At 47.7% G+C, this 13,390-nt stretch overlaps 1 protein-coding gene across 2 annotated transcripts in view; it reads left to right on the top strand.

The window, feature by feature from the left end:
- LOC147608690 (FAD-dependent oxidoreductase family protein) overlaps positions 1 to 13,390 on the top strand; it is a 92,980-nt gene that overhangs the window by 478 nt on the left and 79,112 nt on the right. The window lies entirely within an intron of this gene.

Genomic DNA, 13,390 nt, shown 5'->3' with positions numbered 1-13,390 from the left:
AAGTTAAATGAATGATTTAGTTGTTAGCTTGGGTGAACTAGGGAAAGGCCATCAGAAAGCCTTTCATGTGATTTTGGTTAGCAACCACAAATCCAAAGCATCCCACTGGGTCCAAAAAACCATCCTCCAAAACAAGAAGCCATCAGAACTGGCAGGGGGAGGGGCATCCTCATAAGCATCACAAAGAGAGGCAGAGGTAGACTCCTCACAATGAGGAAGGGAAGTAGGAATATAAACTGTAGTGGCAACAAAGTCCTCAAAAGCATCATGGATAGCAGAAGACTGTTCCAGAAGTAGAACCAGATCCCAAGAATCAACAAAACAGATAAAAGATCCATGTGAAAGGATCACACCGCAAAAGAGCAAAACACCCTCCTTGTTCTGCAAATACTGCAAAGAACATAAGCTCGGACAAAATAAACTCTGCTCAAGATCTCTGAAAAGATCACTGCTCTCCTCCAAATAACTGTAAACTCCTGACAAAGAAGAATGTCTCCACAGATACAACACAGCTCCCGAAACTGATCCTCAAGTGAAGTAGCTAGAGATAGGCCCTCTCTGAGTCTAGAAAACTCCTGTGGGAAGCAAAACGTAGCCAAAACACGCAAAAAACAGCACTCCACCGCCAACAGAAGGCAAGGAACATGGAGAAACCAGAAAACTGTGTAGGCCAGGAACAAAACACAAGTATAGATGCTCCAAAATCAGCAAAACGTTGACTCAAATCTGAAATTCAGAATCCTCCTCAAATACCAAACTGCCTCCAAAGCCACAATCCATACAATAAACCCCCTCTGCAAGTGATCTGTGTCAACTGGAGAAGAAAACGCAGCCAAACAGGGGCTACAAATCTGAAAATTCAGGCCAACCAGTGTCCACACCTCCTATGAGGAAAAACACTGAAGAGAAGGTACCTTCGGGTCCAAGAGATGAAGAAGGTAGAGCTACTAGCAAGATCGGTTCAGAAAAAACGCAGCAACCATGGCTGCAAATCTGAAAACGCAGAGGTATAAGGGGCTGAATATGGAAACGCTGAAGAAATAGGTACACCCAAGCCTCAGATCAGCAGATCAGCATCAGAAACCTGTAGAAGAAAAAGACAGCAAACATGCTTCTGCTGGCCTGTACAAAACAGGCGACCAGCACTAAGGGGGGGGGGTATGAATGCCGAGAACTGCTGAAAACTGCTGTAGACAGCCACCTGAAGAAAAACACAGCAACCTATGTGCTGCTGCCCTTGCTGAAAACGCAAAAACGCAGGTCTGTCTAGGGGCAGAAAAAACGCAGATATGAAGAGGTATAGGAGGGAGCATCCAACGCTGAAAATCACCGGCGCTCTGATACCATGATAGAATGTGCAGCGGAAGAAGGGAAAGTGGAAACACAGGAGGGAGAGAGAGAGAGAGAAAGATGGAGAGGAAACACAGGTGAGAACCTGCTCTCAATATCATCATCAAAAGGAATACATGTCCCGAGCAAGAGGGGAGAACCTCGTAAGTGAGGGACTGCAGCTAGACAAGCTAGGCAAGCAATGCAAGCAGTAAAATATGAGGGAGGCATGCCGGCTATATATACCTCTACATGAAGGCAGCCGACTAGTGATAAATACCTCCACGACTGGGGAAAATCCCAAGACCATAAAATGGGGAATAAATATGGGTAAAATATGAGTGAGGGGTGACCAGCCCCTCTGACTAACATGGTCAGCCCTAGAGGCTAAAATAGGACACCAAATAGAAGCCAGCAAGTAGGGGATGATGTCTAACACTTCCTAGCCTGAAGAACTTCCTATTGAAGAGCCTGCAGCTTGTTAATATGCTCTCGCATCGTCGACGACTTTGCAGGGCTCATAACCCGCATCTGTACTTCCAAGGAAATCCTCTTCATGGGCGATACCCTGTTGTAAAGAGAGGCCAAATGCTGCCATATACCTCTGGCCAGCGTCATATGCTTTACATGATTGATTACCTGCGGTGTGCAATTGAGAAAGATAAACGAACGGACCTTGGCGTTGACATGATCCCACATCTGTGCTGTGCCTCCCGGTCCCTTCGGATCGACGGTAACTCCCCTTCCTCTACTTCCGGCCCGTGGAACCCCAACAACGACGAAATCAGCGAGGTCATAAGACTCCAGAACAGATTCCATCATAACCTTCCATATGCCGTAGTTGTTTCCCGTCCAACTGACGGTCCACCGGGAACGTGGGGAGTGTAGGGATCTTCACATGTCTCTCGGCCATCTCTAACAGATCTGCCATTGCGGGGATGTACTCTGAAAAAGGGTGGTGGGTGGGAACAAAGAAGAACTAACACCTGCAAGTGGCTGTCCAGCAAATCAGCCCGCCGTCCTCTTGCTTCTCCTCTTCCCAAACAGTCCTGTACAGTCCACTAATCAGCAACACAATAGTCCCTCTCTTGCTCACACAAATCCCAAGAACTATCTAGAGCCTAGGCTCTGATACCATGTCAGAATACGCAACGGAGATGATGACCAGATATGGGAAACAAGAGCAAAACGCAATGCAAAAAATAACAGCACAAGAGAGAGAGAGATAGAGACGTGTAACTCTGCTCTATATACACAAGAAGAATCCCCGAATGATACAAATGTGACAAGGGGACTGGGGGCCATTTTATATGGCCCCCGAACAGCAGTCGGCCCTGCTGTAGGGCAGCGGACAGGACCATAATCCCCATGACTTGCTGAAATGCACAGTCGGCCAGCTCATCTGGGGGGGGGGTCGTGGACCTGAAGCAACGCTAACAGCCAGCAGCAGCATGCCAGATGCAGTCGGCCAGCTTCAGAGGTCCACCTTCCACCAGGGGGCTGCCACCCAAGCCACAGAAAAATAGGGAAAAATGGGAAAAAATACGGGGAGTGAGGAAAAATGATAAGACACCTACAAAGGGCGGGCACACCCACAACAAAGGCCCTGGTGTCTATAGAAAGACAGGAGATGACTTCTAACAAATAATAGCTATGGACTAGGGATAAAGTAGTGAACAAAAGAAAGGAATTGGGGAAGGAAAATAATCTGGTAGATGATGGGGTATTTGTTAGATTGCGTAGCCATCTAGTCATCCACATTAACGTTAAAAGAATTTAGATATTAAATATCTAGCGAAATGGGTGGGTAGACTAGAGGACAGTTCAGCTACTGAACCCTAGACTAGAGATACATGTACCAATCAATTTGGTGACATGTGGACATAATTCTTTAGCCTAGGGGAAGTTTTGAACCTAGTTTTGAGTATCCTAAGCATGTGTAAACCAGCTTGGCCAAGGGCCAGGGGTTGGGCGCCTTTTTGACACATTAAGAGATTTTTTATGACGTAATATTTGGGCTTGCAAAAGGTTGGCCAATTGGAGCCATTATGAGCCTATTAATAGGAGGGCTAGGGTTAGATTTCAGCATTCAATCTTAGATCTACAGTGCCAAGTCCGGTTGCAGGAGAGAGCCTGGATCAGCAGTTCTCAGCCCTAGCACAGGGAGGTTTCAGCCATGTACAGCTTTGGAGCAGCAAGTATAGGTAGCATCATGTATTAGTAGCATTAACACACAAAATTCAAGAGTCGAGATCTGATTTTTATTGTAAATATCATTCGTGCAATAGTTAATATATACAATAGATTATGTGAATATATGAGAAGAGGTGTTACAGTACCATTGTACACATTGGGAACTCTTGACAATGTTGAGAATCATGATGAAGAACTTAACACAATGGCCAATGAACAAAGAGGCGTAGCGCGCGACTTGACACGTGGGAGTTGGCATGTGATTGGGCACGGAGGGAGAATGGTGGTATGGGAGCATGCAAGGGGGGCACCTCGCTCTGTGAGGGTGGGGATGACATAGCTCAAGCTGATAAGGTTTGGGTGGTGAATATGCTCGAGGAAGAAGACACGAAGAGGATGGTTGAGCAAGGGGTTGAGGAGGAGAGGCAACTGGGCACTACAAAGAGAAGGAAATCTTTCTTGGAGATGGTCGGTGAAGATGAGTTGATTGTGCAACAGATAGCGGGGTCAGTGATTGAGTTGTGGACTCTTCCAAGGTCAGTTGCAGACTGAGGGGCTTGACGGAAACCAATCGAAAGCTTTGTCGTCTTCTCAAGTATATGCACATTTGCCTCAAGAGTTTGTCGATAGGTGGTTAGATAATAGAGGAAAAAAACTCAAATTACACAAAAGCCAAGAGTTCATTTTTCAAGTTGTATGCTTTTTCTAGGTGTGTCAAAAAATAACTCCCATAACTGTCCAAACCTTGCTTTTTACATAATAACCTTTTTAAAGAATAAGTTATAATTTTAATGTATACTTTTTTTCCTAGTAAGTACCCGAAACAACACTTCTCATGCTTTTTCATCTAGGCGTCTAGTTTTTTTAAAATTTTTTTCCTACCACTTTTTCTTGCTTTTCTCACGCGCACGCTTGTGTACCAATGTGGCGTATGGTGATCACTGTAGTACTGCACTGCGCTCCGAGTACGGACAGCCGTGCCATCCATTGTCTGTACTACCATCTGAGCGTGCTTGCTCGACTGCATGGGCCCTTGCATGATCTGTACGGACGGGTGCACCCGTGTAGCATGCAATAGGTTGGATCGTTGTAAAGCACAACAGAGCCTTCTTTAATCCCGTGAGTTTATGCAATTCCACTTTACTTTGAGAGAGAAGAGAAGAGAGAGAGAGAGAAGATAGAGTTGACATAGTATTGGGTCCCATTTCCCCCTGACCCCCCCCCCCCCAAAAAAAAAAAAAAACGCTTGCCCGCTCGCAATCAAGAGTATTTGCTTATATTTCTTTGGAGAACTTTGTACAATGAGAAAGATGATTGAGGATTGCCCAAACACAAGGACGAAGTAACGCTGAAGAAGCTCTTCACGGAGGCCTTGGGGCTGTAGCACAATAAAGTGCTGATTTGCTGAATGTATGCACAAGGCTGGAGGCGGCTCTAGGCACACATCCCTGCTTGTACTGCTTGTAGACTGTTTTATCAAGAATGATTTATACTCTGAACTTAGCGTTTGCTTTTATATGAGTTTGTGCTGTTGTCGGCTGGTTCATATGCTGTCGGCCTATTTTATGAACAAGAAAATGCTAGATTTGCTAGCATTAAATGCTGCGCATATTATTTCTGCTGTCCTTTGATGCTGGCTGACTGGAACATACCTGACTACTGCCGAGCAAGGTTTTTATGCTGGCCGACACATGCTGGTTTGCATGCCATGCTGGCCGATTGATGAATGGAGTTGCCGATTGGCTACCTTTGCTCTCCATGCTGCATTAAATGCCAGTTGGCTGCAGAAAATTGTACACGACTAGCATTAATTGCTAGTCAGCTGCCTGAACTGAGTTGGGTGGCTGGTTGGCTGGTCGGGTGGCTGATTGGCTGGCTGCCTGACTTGGCCGACAGGAGCCCCAAGCCACATGGGCCTGGCTGACAGCCTGCACAGGCCATAAGGCCTCTTGCCTTGTTTTCAAAGGTGGCTAGGGAGTTGGCTTACTCCCTTGCAAGGCTGGCCCACCTTAGGGGCTGCCTTGGGGCTGGCCTTAGGCTGGCCCCTTCTACATGTAATGCAACTATATGCCTAACAGGCAACTATTGCTACGACTGACATCTACATGCTCTTGAATGATGAACACTTGTTGAATTCTCCACAGTGGGTTAAGAGGACTGACCTGACACTCTAAGGCTGGAGACTGACCTACGTAGCTCGTGCCTGACATGTCTTGGACTAGGCTCACAAAGGGGTCACGGCATACGACAAATAAATCCTAAAAGGCACTACTTTTGTACATGATTCTTGCACTGTTGATGAGCCAGTTTGTCACCGTGTACCACAGTGCATGGGTGCACGTGACATTCCCTCCTGCTTGACTTGGTGGCAAGCTCATCGTTTCGAGGTAATAACTGTGGATACTCGAGGAAGAATTCTTCATCTAGCCAAACGGCTTCATTGGCCCCTTGATCTTTGAACTCGGTATAAAATTGGCGAAGACATCATCCTGAACCATGTTTGCAGCGATGTAGAAGGATCTGCTTAGGCTCTATCACCTCTGCTTCATCAACCATTTCTGGCTGTTGCTCTTCGGGAACATTTTGTAATGAAGGTCCAATATAAGGCTTTAACCAAGAGACATGGAAGACGTCGTGCATCGTCCAATTGTTTGGCAATCTAAGTTGCATGGCAATGTCACTTATCTTTTTTATGATGGGAAAAGGACCAAAACTTTTGAATGACAACTTTGGATAGCGCTTGCCCACTTGCTTAAGTCTTTGCTTCACGATCCTTAAATATACCCATTCACCTTCTTTGAAATTGATGTCTCTCCGTGACTTTTGTTTGCCTGTCTGGTGTAAGCCTCCTGAGCTTTGGTAAGACGCTCTTTGACGGACTCAATGATGGCTAAAAAAGTTTATGTTGTCTTGTTGGCTTCCAAGGAAGGAGAGATCATCCTCTTGAGAAGGGATGAAAATCTTCGACCAAAGGCTACCTCAGAGTTCTGCCAACATTGGATGAGTGTCATTGAGAATCGCCTGTACCAATGGGAGATGAAGCTCCCACTTCGATTGCTGATCATGGCAGTCTGCTTTAAGCACATCAAAAGCCAAGGGATTGTAAATCTCAGTTTGGCTATCGGTCTGGGGATGGAATGTACTGGACAATTGCAATTTGGTACCAAATTTGTCGAATAGAGCTCGCTAGAAGTGAGATGTAAACTTTGGGTCCCGATCTGAAGTAATGGTCCATGGCAAACCACAAAGTGGATACCAGTGTCGGAGAAAGAGCCGGGCTATATCTTCTGCTGTGGCTGTCTGTTTGCATGGTATAAGCATACAAAATTTACTGAATTTGTCAACTATCGTCGTACACTGAGTATTCTGAGATCTAGTAAACGCAGGAAGGCAAAATCCATCGAAATGTTGTGAAACGGACCCTCAGGAACAGGCAATGGTTGAAGCAACCTTGCCTGTTTGGTATGAGGTACTTTCACTTTTTGACATATGGGACACTGAGAAACATAGTTGTACACATCCCTACGCATCTTCGGCCAATAAAATGATATTTCTAACTTCTCCAAGGTACTGTTGATCCCGCGATGACCACCAACAAGTGAGTCATGGGCATCATGGAGGAGTGCTGGTCTTTTCTCCCATGAGAACACATAGTCGACCCTGGTAAAAGAGCCAACCGTCCTGATGTAACACGCGGAAGCTCTGGGGGTCTTCTTTCAGCCCTAAACACTCCTGAGAACATGCTGATGCAAAACGCAGACATGAAGAGAGTAGAAAAAGAGAGAGATGCTAGAAATTCAGTATATTAATATGGTACAAAAAGGTACTCAGTCCACAGCCCTAGGCTGCCTTGTAAAAAGGGTGATAAACACCAAAAACCTAGTCCCTAACTAGGACCCTGAGGACCCAACTCCTAAAGAGTTGAATCGTTCAATCTATGAGCACACTTTGCCTTTTATAGGGTTCTTGGACACTTGGTATACTGGCCGATTGATGCTGGTCGGCCAGTCATTTATGCTTTAAATGCTCTTCAGCGTTGTCCGACTGGATCTCTTCCTTAATCATGATGCGTTTGCAGCCGCCTTGTCCTCTGGTTCAACCGACCAGCTCTGTGAGCAGCCGACAGCCTGTCTTTTCTTCTAACGCACTGTTAGGACACCCTCTTCATGCCCTCTAGGCCTTGCTCTGAGGCCACACTTGTCCACTTCTGTATCTTGTGCTCAAAATCCTAACTCCTATCTGGTTCATACTCTTTATCTGGCTGCCTCTTCTGGACCAACACCTGAGAATGTCCATGGCATCTTTCATGCACATGACACCTGAATGGCGTAATGACCCGGTTCTGAGTAAAGGGCCATATTGTAAGGAGTTCCGAATTCTGGACAATCTACATACTGTCTAAATCTTTTGCTTGTATCTCCAACACAGTCGTCTCGTGTACTGTGTGAATACTACCTTTACGACTCAGAGCGTCCGCTATGGGGTTGTTCTTACCCAGTACATACTCCGTCATTCCTCCAAACTGCTAGAACAACTGACTCCACCGGTGTTGTCTATTGCTCCATTGGGCACTTGGCATAGTTTGCAACCACTTCAAGGTCGGGTGGTCTATCGTCACAGTAAATTCCCTTCCATAAAGAAAAGGTTTCCACTGCTTCAAGGCTGTGTGTAACTGTTTGGCCCTCCTAGCTATATTTCACATGATGAAACCCATGCCTGGACACCAGATAGGTGGAAGAAGACATGGGGATAGGGTCCATAAGGTTTACCATTTGAGTAAGAAAAAGCACCATTCATGGTCAAAAAGCAGGAAAAAGAAGAGAGTCAAACAAGGTTGACCGCGAGCCAAGGGCACCATTGGAAAGAGGAGACTCAGCTGTGATAGAATGCACAGTAGAAGAAGGGAAAGTGGAAACACAGGAGGGGGGGGGGGAGAGAGAGAGAGAGAGAGAGAGAGAGAGAGAGAGAGAGAGAGAGAGAGAGAGAGAGAGAAATGAAATGAAATGAAATGATATATTAACGTCTTCAAAAGGCCAAAATGACCTATGAGACCAAAAAGGTTACAACAATTGGTGGATCTGATACAATGTCTGTGTAAGGAAAGCTAAAAACAACTAAACAACTAACTGAAACTGAAACAACTGAGGAAAAGTACGGTACCAGGAACGCCTAATGGATAACATCTAGGAGGAAAACTCCAGCAACAAAGGTAAGCATCATACACATCACTATCCAAAGATGTCTCTCATCGGTCGATGGCGGATATCCTCAATGTCCTCCATGGTGAGTACTCTGACTGGACGTCTCCCATGCCGTGCTAGTATGATCCTGATCCTCTGTTGTAGTCTCCGCCGGTGTCGAGATGGGCCTCTCATCTTGGGGCGCCTGGACCGCCCCAGCTCTATAGCCCGATCAATCAGTGTACCTCTGGTGCGGCTGTACTCTGGGGCTAGCTGCAATGCCTGCTGACCTGACTGCTCAGAGAGAGAGAGAGAGAGAGAGAGAGAGAGAGAGAGAGAGATTTTATTAACGTCTTCCAAAAGACCGAATTCGGCCTATGAGACAAATCGGAGTACCTGTATGGGGTATCCTCTGTCATCCCAACAAAATGAAAAAGTACTGAATAAAAAAGCTGAATCTGGGTGTGCAGGGGATGGAGCTCTATTACTAGGAGAATGCAAAGCTATATGCATGGAGTATACAATCATGATATGCAACCTAGCTAGCTCCATCCTGTACCATACTGGGGGTATAAAATGGTATACATCAGTGAAGGGGGTGTCCACAGCTCCCTGAAGAACATGCCTGGGTGTGCTCTGAAGCGAGCCAGTCGCTCCGCACCCTCTCTGTGAAACTGAGCTCTGATCTCTGTCATCTCTCTCTGGTATAGGCGTGGTGTCCGAAAGCCAGGTGTCCTCTGTCTCCTGCGGGCTCTAAGTGTCTCTGCTCTCTGGAGAGTAATTCCCTGCCGTGTAGGGGCTGGGAGGGGTATGGATCTCTGAAAAAATGTAGTAATCTGTGTCTGTCGCCCCCCCTCTGGAGCTGTCTGAGCCTGTAATAATGTCTCTCTGTGGCGCTGTATGTCTAGAATGTATCTCCCCAGTATGCGCTGGTTTGCTGTCTCAAAGATCTGGCGTAGGGAATGTGGCTCTCTGAATAAAATGGGATATCTCTCTCTGATGGCTGTATATGCTCTGCATCTGCATACATAATGCTCCTCACTCTCCACCTCCTCTCTGCACAATCTGCATACCCTCTCCTCTCGGGGGATCCGTGCTGCTCTGCCAGTTTCAATCTCCAATCGGTGTGATGAAACTCTGAGCTGACCAATAGCCACTCGGGAGCCGTGTGGTAAAAAGCCCTCCATGTATCTAGGCCTCTCTATAAATCCATCATCAGTGATACTCATGAAGTGATCTCTGTAGTATAGCATCTTCGGTGGAAGAGGCTGTGTAGGCGATATCCATGTCTCTCGTGTATAGAGCTGCCATAGATCCTGTCTCAATACTCTGTTCCTCTCACTATGAGAGAGACGGATATGTGGTGCATCCCTGTCATACTGGAATGGTGGTAGATGATCCATGTCTAGGCCATGCTGTGAGAACCAATGTGTGACCTGTGCATACCATGATCCTCTGTCTCCTGCCTCAGCCAACTGTCTAGATGCCTGAAAAGCTCTGTATGATAATCTGTCCTGTGGCATCTCTCTGAATCTGTCTAGCAGGCATATAGTCTGAAATATGGCCTCTACCATCATAGGAGGCGTAGCAAACTCTGCTCGGATAATGTCATGAGGTACTGACGGTTTGCTGCGTATCATGCGTGCCATCACGAGGGCCTGTGGTCTCTCTATCTGTGTCCACCAATGGGTAGCAAGGCCTGGCGCCCATACTGCTGCTCCATACATCAATGCCGGTGTGACTAATGTGTCAAATAGCCACCCCTTCGTCCGGGGCTCCTGAAAATGCGCCTGGTGGCACTGTCTCTCTAGCATAGCCAATGCTGCATATCCCCGTGTCAATCTAGCTCTGGCTGCTGAACCCATGGTAAAGCGTGTGGCTGCTGCAGAGAAGGTAACCCCTAGGTACACGTATGATGTCACCACCTCCACCTGGCATCCGGCGATAGTGAATGTCAGCTGACTCCTGCCTTGTCTCGATGTATGAAAGACCATAACCTTGGTTTTCCCAAGGTTCACAGTAAGACCCCTCTGTGTGCAGAAATCATGGAGTGCATGTAGATGCTGCTGTAGACCACCTGGGGACTCAGACACTAATACAATATCATCAGCATAGAGCATAATATGTACTGAGGTACCTGCTAAATCAACTCCATCTCCGCCTCCCCGTGTAATGAAGTCAGCCACCTCATCAATGTATAACCCAAATAGCGTGGGGGAAAGTGGGCATCCTTGCTTCACACCAATGGTGCTAGCAATAGTCTCGGACATACCTCCTGGACATGTGACTTGCCCAAAAACCTGCTCATATAATGCATAGATGCCCCATGTCATATCTGCTGGTATGCCAAGAGATTGCAGGCGCTGAAAGAGCCTCTCTCGTGGTACTGTGTCAAATGCCTTGCGGAAATCCACAAAGCAGCAATAGAGCTTTCTCTTCCTCACTCTGGCCTGATCAATCATACATCTCAAAGTGAATACATGGTCAGTGGTAGAGAAAGCTCTCCTGAAGCCTGCCTGCCCTGATGAGCGTAAACCTGCTCGCTCAGCATATAAGCTAAGCTCCTGCTCCAGCACTGCACCATAGAGTTTGGCCAGCACGTGGCCAACCATAACCGTCCTGTAGTTGCTCGGATCGAGCATATCCCCTGTTTTGTGAATCGGCACAATGGTGTGCATCGTCCACTCCGCAGGCAAACCCTCTGCTAGTGCCCTGTTAAACAGGTGTGCAAGAAAAGGAGCTAAAGAATCTACTGCATATATGAGATGCTCACCCTGCAGGCCCATATGGTCGGCGGCCCGTCCATGCTGTAGGCGGCGGATAGCTTCCTGTACCATCGAGTGGGTAAAGAAGCTAGCTGTGGTAGGTCGAGGCTCCTGTGGCTGAGGTATAGGTGGCTGCTGTGGGGCATGGTATAGACCCTCTGCATATGTGTGCCATGTCTGTGGGTCTGCAATAGGTGTCGGGGTCCGGGGCTCTCTAAAGTGCCGCCATGAGACAGGGCTATCTCTACTCATGAAGAAATGAAAGATCTCTAGCTCCTGCATCTCTGCGAAGGCCCGCCTTTTGCGGCGAGTAAGTCTCCTCATCTCTCTCCTCGACTCCTGCTGTGTGATGGCTCCCAAAGCTCTCTGTATGCGGAGTCGTGAGTATAGGGCTCTGCACTCGTCATCATACCATCTGTTCTGGGGCATAGTCCCAGGTCTCGCAGGCTCTCCTGAGTGTACACGATGTGGGAAGCTCTGTAATGCAGCCGTGTGTAGGAGTGATGCGAGCTGGGCTGTAATGGTATCCATAGATGCCAGGGGATCCATGAGTAGGAGCCCATCCTCTACTCTGCTAGTGTATATGTCTGCCATGTCATGTGTGAAGTAGATGGTAGTGTGTGGCGTCGGTATGTGGGGGGCTGGTGATACTGGTGATCCGGCTAGTGAAAATGCCAAGTATGTATGATCTGCCCCAATAGGACGAGGTGGAATGGAGAATGAGGTGACAAGCTGTGATGCCTCCAAAGACCCCATAATGTAGTCTACCACCGTGCCTCCGGTCCGTGTATGACCCCCATGTGGGAAGCATGTCAGCCCTCCTGATCCCGGCCACTGTAGCATCCCGTTATAAATAACGAGACGATGCCTGGCTCCCAACTCTAGTAAGTGGTCCCCATAATGTCCTCTGTCTGGTCCAGTGTCCTCTGATGCCCGACTAGCCCCTATCTCCTCTGGATCCACAGGGTGGAGGATCTCCATGTCATCATAGTCATACACCTCACACTGTCTGCTCTGTGTGTGGGCATTGAAGTCGCCCGTAAGAAATACTTCCCCTAGTGTAGAATAATGCATAATCTCCTCTGACAGACAAGTGTATGGCAAGGCTCCTATCTCCTCCTCCTGTGGCATGTCCTCTGTAATGACATAGGAGGATCCTGATGGAGAAAAGTAACATAGAGCTATGTATATAACCCTGTCCTGTGAGAGCTGTAAGCTGATCCACATGTATCTGGCCTCTGGATCCTGTGCTACCACTCTCAGTCTCCCCTGTAGCTCCCGTCTGAATAGGACTGCTACTCCCCCCGACCCTCTCGAGGTACCCTGGCGTGTGGTCCTCCTGTATGCTGACTCCCACTGGAATCCCTCTACTCGAGGTAGCCCTCTCTCTGGGCTCTGATGTGTCTCTGTTAGAAGTATGATGTCTCTCCCCACCATAACATGCTCCAGTCGTCCAGGCTGCACCCATAGTGAACCATTACAGTTCCATACTGCTATGTGTATCTCTGTCAGTGGCCTGGTCTGTGTCCCATAGGCCCCAAACCGCTAATCCATGGGCCGGCCATCAATGATGACCCGACCATCTCGATAGAAGGCCTTCTTGCCTTCTCTCCTCGCGTGTAAGACTCGTGGCATGCAAGTTCTCCTATGCTCAAGCTGCATCCTCGTGAGATCATCATCCAAGAAAATAGGAGCTCCCTCTAAACCCCGTAGTATGACCCTCTTTCTCATGAAGGTGACCCTCTCCGTCTCTCCTGCAAACTGTAGGATGAGGGCTCGCTTGCGTGTTGAGTCTTTCCCGGCTCTCCATGCTTTGGTGAAGGGGAGAGGGTGCTCTTCCTTGTAGCCGAGCTTCATGCATAGAAGCTGTCCATCTTTCTCGGGAGTGGAGTCGGGTGTCTCGGCTATACCTGTGACTCGAAT

This window comes from Cibotium barometz, chromosome 52 (genome assembly GCF_041138505.1).
Source record: "Cibotium barometz isolate CiBa-2024 chromosome 52, ASM4113850v1, whole genome shotgun sequence".
Taxonomy (NCBI): domain Eukaryota; kingdom Viridiplantae; phylum Streptophyta; class Polypodiopsida; order Cyatheales; family Cibotiaceae; genus Cibotium; species Cibotium barometz.
Note: the sequence above shows the minus strand (reverse complement) of the source record. Positions and strands in the feature narration are given on the sequence as shown.